Source organism: Oryctolagus cuniculus, chromosome 17 (assembly GCF_051225735.1).
Source record: "Oryctolagus cuniculus isolate XC-2025 breed Fujian yellow rabbit chromosome 17, ASM5122573v1, whole genome shotgun sequence".
NCBI classification, from domain to species: Eukaryota; Metazoa; Chordata; class Mammalia; order Lagomorpha; family Leporidae; genus Oryctolagus; species Oryctolagus cuniculus.
In genome coordinates this window covers 37,383,429-37,394,253 of record NC_142883.1, presented here as the reverse complement: position 1 = coordinate 37,394,253, position 10,825 = coordinate 37,383,429, and the positions used below count along the sequence as shown (strand labels likewise).

Sequence of the window (10,825 nt, the reverse complement as noted above, 5' to 3'; positions counted from 1 at the left end):
AGCCAGACCTAATGAGTCCCATCTTTTTATTGTCCAGAACAATGCCCAGAGAGGCACAGCAACTCACCAGAGGTCACACAGCAAGGCGCTAACCACAAATCGCCTCTTTTCCCTGAGGCAGTGTCCTTGGCCAGAAAAAACTCACAGACTGAAAACGAAGTTGCGGAGAGAAACCAGCGAGGAAGGCCAAGGAATCCAGGCTGAGCCAGGAGCCGGGGTTCGAGCTGAACAGGGGGCTACCTCGTGGGGGCAGATGAACAGGGGGCTTCCTGGGGTCTTTCCTGGAAAGGGAGCTGGTGAGGGGAAGGGAGTGAGATTACAGAGCAGGGGGCAAGAGGAGAGAGCGAGAGAGAAGGGGGGCAAGCTGTGCAGCCGCGGCGAGCCCCGGCACCCCAGCAGGTCTGCAGGAGCCGCCCCAGCCCTCTTCGATTTTGATGTACAGTTTGAAAGAAATCAATAGCAGTATAATAATACTCAGCACGCTGTGTAATTTTTATATCATTAGTTTTCATTTTCCGCTCCCCATGCATCAAAAAACTTACAACGGGCTCGTAAAGTTTATTTAGTATTCCATGAATTCCTAATCAGTTTCATTTCATAATGATTCAGGAGCCGCCCGCTGCCTAGGCCCCCGTGTCAAAAAATCGATAAAACCAACACAGTTTTCCTGATGGCGGCTGCAAAAGGATCTATTGTCGGAGAATTATGATTTATGCCCTGGCCTGAACCGCGAGCAGCAGCCTCCGCCCGGTGGCTCAGGGCTGAGGTCTCGGCCAATAATGATTTATGCACCTTCAGATGGCCCCGCCCTGGCACCCCCTCCCTAGGCCCCAGCTGGCCCCTGACACTGGGGGAGGGGAGGGGGAAGGAGAAGGCATGGGGAGAGGCCCGCGCGTCCTCAGAGCAGGCCTGCACGGGCTCAGCATCTGCCTCTATGTCCCCTCACCGCCTGGGGAGCCCCACCTGACCCCAAGGAGCTGCAGAGGAGGCAGGACTGGCAGGTGTGGGCAGGTGGAGCAGGGCACACTGGCCCCCCGCTGTCGCTCTCGCAGCAGTCCAGCGTTCTGGTGCCCTCACTGGGGAGCCCCTGGCTGCCGCCTCCTGTCCCCTGCAGCTGCTTCCATCCGTCCTTGACCTGCCCCAGAGGCTCCAGGGAGAGCCGTCCCACAGTCAGGCCAAGGTGTCCCAAAGGCCTCAGCTGGACCCCAGGGGCACAGACAGCAGCAGCTGGGGATCCGGAGGCTGGGAGACGGTTTTTGAGACTCCTGAGGTGGAACGGGGCCGGGCTGGAACCTCACTGCCCCCTCCCATCCCCACAAGGGTTTCAGGACCCTCCGCCCCCATGGAGGCCCCAGCCCCTTGTGCCCCTGCTTGGTGATTAACGGGCCTAGGAGACATGTTAATGGGATGGGCATCAAGTCCCACAATTGGTTTAATTAACAGCAACTAACCTGGCTGGGATAGAGAGATCCCAGGGTGACTTCTCAGGGGAGAAGGGGCCAAGTGGGGCCACAGCAGGTGCACGCCCCACCCCCATTGGCAGATTTCCCGGTTCCCCGGCTAGACACATCAGGGATGGCTGGGGGGGTTCCCTGGGGTGAGCTGAGCGGGGCAGAGATTTGGGGTCCACACCCCCACAGAGACTTCTAGCACCGTAGCCCCCGACTCTAGTGAGAATAATGGGCTTGTTCCCCATACCTATATCCTGTCCATCATTCACTCGCCAAACACCCTGGGACACCACCCAGCCACTGGCTTTACACGTGGTCAGAGAGGAAGAGCAGGGGCCTGCTCTCCACCACGCAGCTAGTGAGGGACAAAGCTGGGCCCCACCAGGGCTGAGGGCACGGGCACCTGCCCACCCCGCCCTCTGCACCCCCGCAGCCCCCTCCCCTGCCCTGGGTTGCTCTGTCCCTCTGCTTCCACCCCTCCCCACAGCTGCACAGCAGCACGGAAGAGCCCAGACTTTGAAGCCAGACCGGGATTCAAGTCCTGGTTTCTTTCTGAGCCATCCCAGACAATTGAATCAATTTTCCCAAACCTGGTTTTCCTCAGATGTAAAACGAGTAACTGGGGCCAGTGTTGTGGTACACGGGGTTAAGCTGCCACTGCGATGCCATCGAGTCCCAGCTGCTCCACTTCTGCTCCAGCTCCCTGCTAATGGCCTGGGAAGGCATCAGAGGATGGCCTAAGTGCTTGGGCCCTTGCATCTATGTGGGAAACCTGGATGAAGTCCTGGATGCAGCCTGGCCTTTGCAGCCATTTGGGGAGTGAAGCAACAGATGGAAAATCTATGTATCTACCTCTCTCTCTCTCTCTCTCCCTTTCTCTGTGTAACTCTGCCTTCTCAATAAATAAGTCTTTAAAACAAACAAGCTGGAGTCATCGTTCCTGCCCAACAGACAAGTTTGAGTCAAAAGAGCCGGGAGATCTTGCCCTGCTCGCCCGCAGCCTACGAACCACACTGGTCTCCTGGGAGTCACCTGCATGGCCCTGGCTCTGCTCCCTCCCTTCCCAGGGCCATCAGGCACAGGCACCACCCAGGCTCGGTCCACCATTGGTGATGGCACCAGGATGGAGGGGGCTGAACCCTGCCCTCCCCACGTGAACCTGAGCCGAAGCCCCACCTGCACCTCAGCTTCCCCGGACAAAGGTTTCATGTTCCAGGGACCAGCAGCTTCTCCCAGGCCAGGGTCAGAGGGTGGGAAGGGCTGGGTGAGGAGGGAGGACCCCTGTGCTGGGATGGGAGGCGGGGAGGGGCCCAGGCCTGGAGCAGCCCCAGAGGAACGGAGAAGCCGGGCCTCTCCTCTCCTTCCCTCTGCTGCCGCCCCACCCCCCACCCCCGAGCACAGTGACCAGAAGCCCCACTCCCCTCTCCGCACCATTCCCAGATCCCTGCAAACACACAGGGGCTCCCCGACCTCATGCACAACATTGGGGTTCCAGCTGTCTTTCCTCCACTCCCTCTTTCTGCCAGAGACCAGAGCCAGCCAGGCTCACTGGGCCGTGTCAGAGACTTTGTCTCAGCTGCCCCTTGACCGAACGGAAAGGGACTAACTCAAGCTCTCTGAGCCTCAGCTGCTCCACCTGTGAAATGGGCTCAGTTGGTGTTTACTTGTCAAAGTGAGGGCCAGGGCTGATCACCACGCACTGGGGACTCCTTAATTCAACGGTCCTCCGACTACATCACAGAAACTTCAGTCCCAGGACCCTGGGCCGAAGCAAGGACCCCCCAGCAGCAATGCTACAACTGACAGAGCTTTCCACCGACAAGCCCCGGGGACCACATCTAGGGGACACCGAACGGCACAAAGCAAAGGGGAAAACAGGGACGGACCCGGAGCCTCCGTGTCGCATGGAGCCGAGCGCGTCACAGGGCAGGAAGGAGCACGCTCTGGTGCCACTGGGGCCTGGTTTTGGAGAGGAAGCTGGCCACCCGCCGGGGGCCGGGAACCCCGGCTGCTCCTGTGTAATAGCCCCGAGCTCATAGGAGTGCCCTGTGGACTCAACAGGAATCGACAGAAAAGGGACCTTGGTGGCAGGAACGGGGATCTGCGGCTCGCACAGCGGCCAGGTGACTTCTGTATGACCTTCAGCAAGTGACTCAGCAGCTCGAAGCCACAGCACCGCCACCCGCACGGGGAAAGCCGTCGCGTCTCTCCCTCCCTCCAGGTGCACACGGCCCTGTGCCACTTAGCACAGCCCAGCAGGTGCTCCCTGTCACTCTGCACTGCCGGCATGGTGCCTGGCCTATGCAAAGGGGGTTCGATAACTGGGGAGCAGGCAGGCACCGTGGAGCCACATCGCACGTCAGAGCACCTGGGATGGACTCCACCCCTGCCTGGGAGACAGGCGATGGTGGCCCAAAGACCTGGGCCCCTGCTACCCACAGCGGAGACCCAGGTGGAGTTTCAGGCCACTGAGGGCGTGTTGTGAGTGAACCAGCCGATGGAACAAATCTCTGTCTTTCAAATCAATCAATGCTTTTTAAAAAAGAAATACTGCTTCCAATTTATTATGCAGGAACAGGGACCCTAATGGGGGGAGCGCCTGTCGCGCCTGCACCATCTGTAGCACGCTCCTAGCTGCTGACAGTCTCCTTGGCCCGGACAAGCTCAGGGACTAGGGCCCCACCTGGCAATGAGAGAAACAGAGGTCTTGTGAGGTTTGCTGGGTTTTTCCCCAAGGTCTCCCAGGAAGACGCAGGGCTAAGACAAGCACTCAGAGCCGCCCAGGCAGGACTCCGGCTGAGGGCGCGTGGGTTCCTCCCGCCTTCTGGGACAGTTCATGGGTGTGGTCACCAGCAGCCAGGTGAGTCTACCTGCCTGGGGCTCACACCTCCTGGGAAACAGGTCTTTCTGCTCATCCTTTTAAATAAGGACACTGAGGCATGGGGTGGGGGTCCCGTGGCTTGTGCAGAGCCCCTCAACTCACAAGTGCCAGGGCTGGAATATAAGCTCTGATGTCTGGAGTCTGTGAACTTGACCAGCAGCTGCACTGGCAGAATCCAGGATGGATCTGTCCATCCAAACACCGGCTGCTGAGTCCCTACGAAGGTCAACCTGACAACTCCCCCGCCTCCCTGAAGGATCAATTCCCATCCTTCCCAGGCTGGGGTGGTCTGCAGTAGGGCAGGGCCAGAGCTCCCTACCAGCCCTGAGCGTCCTGGGGGGAGCCCTGGGCACTCAGGATCCACACTCTCCCCGCAAGTCTCCCTGAGTCCTTCAGCTGCCAGCACCCTTGAGCGCCTCTGCCATCACTGCCACCCAACCCCTCTCGCCTGGTGACAGCTTCCAGACTGAGCTACAATCGGGAGGCCCCCTCGGAGGCAGGCAGGGCCCAGCACCTGGACGTCCCCCAGCCCAAGCCCCACAGGAAAGCCCAGGCTTTATAAGCACTGGCCCTGGGCTCCGGCCCCAGCTCTGCACCCCTTAGCTGTGTGACACTGAGCGAGAGCGTCCCTTAACTTTCCTGAGCCTCAGTCTGCTCCTACCCAAAATGGGACCAAGCACCTTTATTATGCCCCGTGCTCCTGGGGCACACGATGGGCTCACAGAGCCCTTTCCTCCTCCTCCTCTTCCTCCCAGGACTGAAGACATTTCATCCCACCTGCCAAGAAAGCCCAATCACATCGACCTCCTCCTCCATTCAGCCCTCCATGATTGCTTCCTGCTGGGGATGGTAAAGGTATGTGACAACCCCTTCCCTCCTTCTCGCCTTCCCAGGAGGGTGAAGTTGGTTCTGACGGAGCAGGGAGGAGCGAGGCGGCTCAGTCACGGGTGGGGCTGTGTCTGGGGTCAGAGGGTCCAGCCCCCAAGGCTACCCAGTGGCCTGCCTGGAGCTGTGGAGGGGAGATGCACTCTGCCACACCCAGGAGGTGGTATATCCTTTGTGCCTCTATTTTCCAGATGGGAAAACCAAGGCCCAGCAAAAGCAAGCGGCTCAAAGACCCAGAGTGGGGAGGAGTCGAGACTCACCTGGAACACCAGCTACCGCACGTAAGAGAAACCTAACTCAGGGTGGGGAGGCTGCTCCCCATGCTGCCAGCCCCACACCGCTGCTGTGCAGGCGGCCACGACTACCGGCCTCAAACCCCACGCCCCATGCAGCCGTGACTAAAGCCGTCCCCTGGGGCGCACCTTCTCGCACAGGGGACCACCCATTTGATGGTTTTCTCGTCTGCTCAGCTGCAGGTGAAATCACCAACAGCCATTACAACAAGATTGCCAGTGCTGCCGAAATGGCCAAAAGCAGCCCAGGAGGCAGGCGGCTCAGATACCGCACAACAGGGAAGAGCAAAGCTCTGAAAGAGCCCACGTGGGCCCGGCCACCGGCCACCTGGCCTCTGGGCCACCCAGCCTTTCTCTGTGCCCCCGACCCCTTTGAGCCAGGCCCGGACGCATGCACTAACTCATTCAGAAAAAGGACACATATCAGGGGATGCTCGTGACTCACGCACCCTGGCCAGTGTAGTGACACGATGCCCCCCCAACACACACGCACGTGGCACAGACACACGCCCAGTGCACGTGCACACGACAGTCACACACTCACCCCACCCTTAGGGCTGTGGTTCTCCACCCCACACGCCCACCAGAGTCACCCTGGAAGCTTTTTTTTTGGGGTGGGGGCACAGAAAAGAGCTCCCACCCACTGGTTCACTCCTCGAATGCCTGCGACATCCGGGGCGGCACCTGCTGAAGCTGGAAGGCAGGAACTCCATCATGTGGGCAGCAGGGGCCCAAGGACTGGAGCCACCACGGCCGCCTCCCGGAGTCTGCACTGGCGGCGAGCCAGAGGATCAGGCCAGGTACTGCGATGTGGGATGCAGGTGTCGCGAGCATCGGCTTACCCGCTGCACCAAAGTCTGCCTCTGTATTCGTTATCTGTTGCGACATAAGTAACTCCCCCTCAAAATACGGCACTGTCAACAAGAAACTTATCCTCTCACCTGGCTGCTGAGGACAGACATGGGTGCAGCTTGGCCAGGGGTGTGACCCAGAGCTCTCAGGGGCTGTGGCTCAAGGGCCAGCCAGGGCTGCAGGATCCATGGGGAGTCGAGTCCCTCGCACAAGGCTACGGGCAGACAGCTCTGTTTCTTGCCACCCAGGCCTCGCCCCAGGGCTGCCTGAGTGTCCTCATGACACCGCAGCTGGCTTCCCTCTGAGCAAGCATGATCCCCAAGAGCTCAAGCGGGGAGCCCCAGCGCCTCACCTGCCCTACCCTCCGAAATTATGCACAGTTGCTTCTGCTCGTTAGAGGGGGCCCACACTCCAGGGGAAGGAACACACTCTGTCTTCAGAAGAGAGTAGTATCAAAGACTCCGTGAGAGGGCAGGCACTTGGTCTAGCAGTTGGTGTGGGTTAAGGGGCCGGTGCTGTGGTGCAGTAGGTCAAGCTGCTGTCTGCAATGCTAACATCCCATATGGGTACTGGTTCAAGTTCCGGCTCCTCCACTTCCAATCCAGCTCCCTGCTAATGCTCCTGAGAAAGCGGCAGAGGATGGCCCAAGTGCTTGGGCACCTACACCCACATGGGAGACCTGGAGGAAGCTCCTGGCTTCAGGCTGGCCAAGCTCCAGCCATGGCAGCCATTTAGAGGAGAGCGAACCAGCACCCTGGGAGGCAGCAGTAATGGCTCGAGTAGTAGGGCCCCTGCCATCCACAGAGGAGACTTGAATTGAGTTCCTGGTTCCGGGCTTCAGCCTGGCCTAGTCCCAGCCATGTGGGTATTTGGGGATTAAATCAGCAGATGGGAGCTCTGCCTAGTTGCTTCTTTAAGTAACTTTTTCAAGGAGAATTTGTGGGTATGTTCAGCCACCACAGGATGTGAAACGAGGCCAGATGGGGATCTCTAAATACTCTCCACCAGCTCCCATGCCACCGCAGCCCAGGCCCCGGGTACCTGTCTTCTGTGCTGCCCTGGCCCTTCCGGCTCGGCTCCCCTAGACGCTCCAGACCTGGCCCCCGCCCAGCCTCCCCTGTACCAGCTGCTGCCGTGCATGGTTTCCGGCGGGCACCTGTGTGAGCACACACGCACGCCCCAATCTTTCCCCGCACGCCTCCCGTCTCCCTCCCTCTCTTCCCCACTCTCCCTCTCCTGTCTCTTCCCCTCCCAGCCCTCTCAGATCTCTCCCTCCCTCTTGGGTCCGGAGGCCGGACGGCTCATCGTGGATATTTTCTCATCCTCCCAGGCAGGCAGAGGGTCGGTGCAGAGGGGTGGCGTCTGGCGTCGGGAGACAGGGCCGGGCCTCGGCCATCTCCGGTCCCCTCTGCCACGGGCCTGAGCTGCCGGCTTCCTCCCACACCCTCACTCTGCGTCCCCTTTGCTTTCTCTCGGGGAGGAGCAGACAGAGCCCAGGAGGCCGCAGCCCCTCACGAGGGGAGCAGCGCTGGCCCTGGCCCGGTGATGAGGAGGAAAGAGAATTCTTCTCGGGATTAATGAGACCACCAAGAACAAAAGAGACGACCAGCAGAGGCCGGAGAGGCGGGGCCACGCGCCAGCAATAACAGACTGAGGAAAAATGGAGCCAAGATCCCTGTGGTAAAAACTATTAGAGGAGGCGAATTATAAAACTATTAACCAGAATGTAACTCCCAATTAAAAGATGATTTAACACTGGAACCTGATGGATGAATTTTGATTAAATGGAGAACTATTAGGAGCCCAGGGATGAGGCTGCTCCTGCCAGTTCTAAAAGTTAAAAGGCAGTTTGATATAAAAATTTATAAATTAAGGTTAATTACTTTAAATAACATGGCTGGAAGCTAGGAAAAGAAATTTGTCAGACTCTCCAGAGTTTGGGGCAAGACGGAGACAGACGCCTGGGCTGGCGCTGGGCACCTAGAGGTCAAGGCAGGACACCCAAGGCCAGCAGGGGAATGGGGTTGTCCAGGCTCCCGCCAGACGCCACCAAGAAGTGAGGGCGAGCGGGGCACCTTTCGAGGACGCACCTGGCACTGCCCCACCCACTCTGCAGGGTGTTCCCACCCCTGACCCATGCCCACTGGGCACTCAGCCGAGGGACCGGCAGGTGCAGCCAGGCGTCTGGAGGCCCCGCAGAAATTCTCAGAAGGTTTGGCCAGCGCTTGGGAGCCCAGGCACGCCGGCCACGGTCCCGGGTTCCAGCTCCAGCTCTGACACGGACCAAGCCCATTTGACAGCCACCTCCCCTCACAGCAAAGCCCTGGGTGCAGCAGGGCCCTGCCAGTGGCCCAGAGTCTCACATCCCGGCCTGGCCAGCCTCCATTGGTCCTGACAGCTTCCCAGGCGCAGGCGACACTGCAGGCAGCCTGACTCTCTTCCCCAGGCCTCTGAAGTCACCCACGCTGTGGAGAAACTGAGGCAACCGACAGGTGCCGTCACAAGCCCCGGGCCTCACAAGTCAGGCCCGCGCACCGCCTCTCACCGCCTCCGGGCACTGTTGGAATGGCTTTTGCATTCACTCTCACTGTGCACGCTGCTCACTACGAACCTCGAACCTCGGATGATACCAGGAACCACAGGAGAGAAAGGAGGGGTGAGGGGAAGCAAAGACAGAAGGGGGCGGGATTGGAAGGAGGGAGGCAAAGAGAAGGCGTGTGGGTTTGTGCTTTGTTTCTGAGAAGTCTCTGTGGGGTTGACGCCAGGGGAGTGCTTGCGCCTGGGGTGAGCGGCCAGGGAAGTCTGTGCCAGGTGGGCGCTGAACACACAGGTGTTAGCCCCCGTGTGTACGCTAGTGTGCTCTGGTCTTCATGTAAGAAATTGGTCATAATAAAGAATTCTCAAATACAGCAGGTAAATTTTATGGGATAAAATTTACACCTCGGCTGGCGCCGTGGCTCACTAGGCTAATCCTCCGCCTTGCGGCGCCGGCACAGCAGGTTCTAGTCCTGGTCGGGGCGCCAGATTCTGTCCCGGTTGCCCCTCTTCCAGGCCAGCTCTCTGCTGTGGCCAGGGAGTGCAGTGGAGGATGGCCCAGGTGCTTGGGCCCTGCACCCCATGGGAGACCAGGAAAAGCACCTGGCTCCTGCCATCGGATCAGCGTGGTGCGCTGGCTGCAGCGCGCTGGATTCGGCGGCCATTGGAGGGTGAACCAACAGCAAAGGAAGACCTTTCTCTCTCTCTCTCTCTCTCACTGTCCACTCTGCCTGTCAAAAAAAACTTTTTTACACCTCAATAAAGTTTTTTGAGTTGTTTGTTTGTTTAGGAAATTAGAATGAAGGGCTGGCACTGCGGTGCAGTGCCTTGAGTCACTTGTGATACCAGTTCCCGTATCGGAGCCATGGTTCGAGTCCCAGCTCCTCCATTTCCTGTCCAGCTCCCCACTAATGCATCTGGGAAGACAGCAGAAGACAGCCCAAGTGCTTTGGTCCCTGCTACCCATGTGGGAGACCCGGATGGAGTTTCTGGCTCTTGGCTTTGTCCTGGCTCAGCCTGAGCTATTTCAGGCATTTGGGCAGTGAACCAACGGATGGAAGATCTCTCTCCCTCTCCCTCTTCCTGCTCCCTCTCCTTCTCTTTCACTCTGCCTTTCAAATAAGTAGTCTTTAAAAAAAAAAATCTCCAAAAAATGAGTATGGAACACCACACACAGTACATGACACACCCAATGTCACAAGGCTGCCCGAGCAGCTGGGTGGGGGTCCTGGGATGAGGTCCCTGGGGTTCTGTTGGTTGGGACAGGCACTGTAGGAGACATGGGCACTGCCTGGCCCCATCCCTATCACTGCCCGTCACCAAGCCACTCTCACTTTCCTTGGCAGAGTGGGGAGATGTGGGTCAGCCAAAGGGCACAGCCCCAGCACAGGCTTGGAGGTGACGGCAGAGCTCAGGGGTGAGACACGGGGAGCCCTATAGGCTCCAACCACCCTGAGCTCCAGGCAGGAACTAGACAGCCCAGGCATTTGGCACACAGCAGCCCAGACACTGGGCTTCCCTTGCATCCCATGTTCCAGCCCCAGCTCCGCTGCCAGCCTGTGATGGCTGAGACAGTTGGATCCCTGATTGATGGCTCAAGATTGAGTTCCAGGCTCCTACCTTTGACCTGGTTCAACTCTGGCTGTTGTAGGCATCTGGAGAAAGAACCAGCAGATGGAAGATCTCTCTGCCTATCTCTTTGGCTTTCAAATAATTTTTGTTTTTACTTTTAAGAATAAGATTTGGGGCTGTGGTGCAGCAGGTTAAAGCCCTGGCCTGAAGTGCCAGCAGCCCACAGGGGTACCGGTTCTAGTCCAGCTGCTCCTCTTCTGATCCAGCTCTCTGCTATGGCCTGGGAAAGCAGTAGAAGATGGCCCAAGTCCTTGGGCCCCTGCACCCACATGGGAGACCTGGAAAAAGCTCCTGGC

General features: G+C 58.8%; 1 long non-coding RNA gene across 1 annotated transcript; it reads left to right on the top strand.

Moving 5' to 3' along the window:
- The first annotated feature begins 4,131 nt into the window (after positions 1 to 4,131).
- Positions 4,132 to 5,545, top strand: LOC149121189 (uncharacterized). Its single transcript, XR_016224313.1, has 3 exons — positions 4,132 to 4,311; positions 5,088 to 5,187; positions 5,409 to 5,545. It is a non-coding gene; the product is annotated as an uncharacterized LOC149121189 (long non-coding RNA).
- The last annotated feature ends 5,280 nt before the right edge of the window (positions 5,546 to 10,825 follow it).